Raw genomic sequence first — 2,117 nt, 5'->3', positions numbered from 1 at the left:
ACATCTCCCTCTGTTCCTCCAGGCCAATAGCAGAGATACAGCAGCTTTAAACTCCTACCCTTTCCCCATAATCCATTCCCACTCCCCCTGCCCCCCTCCTCCGTTTCCTCCCACCTTGCATTCTGGGAAATGGAGTCTTTTCCTCCTCTGGGATTGTCAGATGCCGTGTCAGGGACCCCAGAGTCTACTCAGCCAAATGGCCGGAGCAATTTGAATTTGTGCCGCATGGAGCATTATTGCCGTGATCTGATGTGGCCAGGTTCCAGCTTGCAACATGTTCATTTAAATCAAGCAGCCTGTAGTCCCTGCGGGCCGCACCTCCATATGATTAAAGGAAAAGGAAGCCACAGGCCTCACTGCAGAACTGCCTGAGCTACCTTTGCCTGTTAGTCGAAGGGATCCTTTGCAAAATTTACCACTAGAATTTCAAGTTGTCTTCACTGCCCTGCTGCAATACACAGTGACGGGGAATGCAGCAGCTGTTTAAAGGGGTCAGGTGTCGTAGCAAAGGTTTAGGGAAAAGAGAAGAACTTTTTCTTCACATCTCACCCTCTGACTTTCCACTTTCTTGAGGACCATGTGATTTCAGCATGAGCCTTGCCTATTAGGTCTCCACAGACAATTCTCCAAGGGAGTTATGCGGATTTGCCCCAGTTCCAGCTCCAGATGCCCAGCTGGCCTAGTGCAAACCCCAAGCATGTACACACAGAGTCCCAGTATGCGGCTGTAGCACTTAGAGCAAAGTCAGCTGTATCAGTACAAATGGCAGCTTTCCTTTTCTAGGGGAGATGCACCGGTAACTATACCGGCAACCAGCCACTGATGACTGGACTCAGGGTAAGTCCCCAGGGAAGCGTAGGCCTTAGTCATCATAAAAGACTTTGGGTTGGAAGTAATACAATCCTAGAGTTTTATCACATTTTCGATTAATACCCAAGTGATATGAACCCTCATAGTAGGAAGCCCAAGAAATGGCAACTCCTTGTAACAGTGCAGCTGTGAACACTGTCAGTGTATATCAGAAAATGGCAAACTCTCTGCCAAAATCCAGCTGTGACCAAAAGCTTCCAGTGGTTAAATACATTCTGATGATGGACACTCAGCATTTCTTTGCTTCACAAGCCCCAGCTTTCCCATTTTTAGCAAGCAGGAACCTGCAACCTTTTAAAAAAAAACTATATTAATCTTGGCTAGAGATAGTTGGAACATTTTCAACAAACTGAAATTTCAGCAAAACTGAAACATTTCATGGAGACAGATCAGTTTTGAGGAAATTTTCAGCAAGACTATTTTGTGTGCATGCAAGAATACACATGTGCTCTGTTCCCTGGTGACAAGACTGCTGGCCTGGGATGTTAGAGACCCAGGTTCAAGTCCCTACTCTGCCTCATTCAGAGTCATCTCGGATGAAAATCTCTGCTCTGAATCAAGCAGAGCAGAGATTGTACCTGGATCACCTCCCACATCTCACCCTTATCTTCCCAAATCAAAAAGCTCGCATTTCAACCTGAAAACAGACATCAACGTAATTCAATTTTCACAAAAACCTCAAAAGGTAGTGTGAAACAGAATTGCTGTCCTCCTGCCAACTCTAATTTTGGCCACTGGACTGAACAAGATCAAACCAGATTGAATATCCGAGGCTCACCTGTGTTTCATACCAAGCAGGCTTGACTCAGATGATGCAAGGAAGCTGTGAGATGTATTCACTACAGCAGTCCAAAATGCCTTGAGTCAAGATGGATGAAAATATTAAGAGGGATGCGACGTGGGGAGGTTGTGCTTGGGTGGTAGTTGGTGGAAGTGTCTGCCCTTCCTGCCCTAATCGGTGGAGTATCAACACACCTCTTTTCGCTGTCTATATCAAAGCACCAGACATATCTTTCCCTTTGTCTCTTCTGGGAATGTGTATTTAATTTCTCAATGACCTCTGCTTCCTGGTCCTCTGCTCCTTTTGGTTTTGTCTTCCCTTAGCCCATTGTGTCTCACAGCTGGTCCCTGCCCTACTAATCACCTGGCATACTTAGGTGCATCTGTAAGTAACAAATGCATTTTGAAAACTTGCTACTTCAGGATGCCAGCTGACTGCCTGCAGAGTTCATGAGTCCCCTACACAA

Source organism: Lepidochelys kempii, chromosome 18 (genome assembly GCF_965140285.1).
Source record: "Lepidochelys kempii isolate rLepKem1 chromosome 18, rLepKem1.hap1, whole genome shotgun sequence".
Lineage (NCBI taxonomy): Eukaryota > Metazoa > Chordata > Testudines > Cheloniidae > Lepidochelys > Lepidochelys kempii.
Note: the sequence above shows the minus strand (reverse complement) of the source record.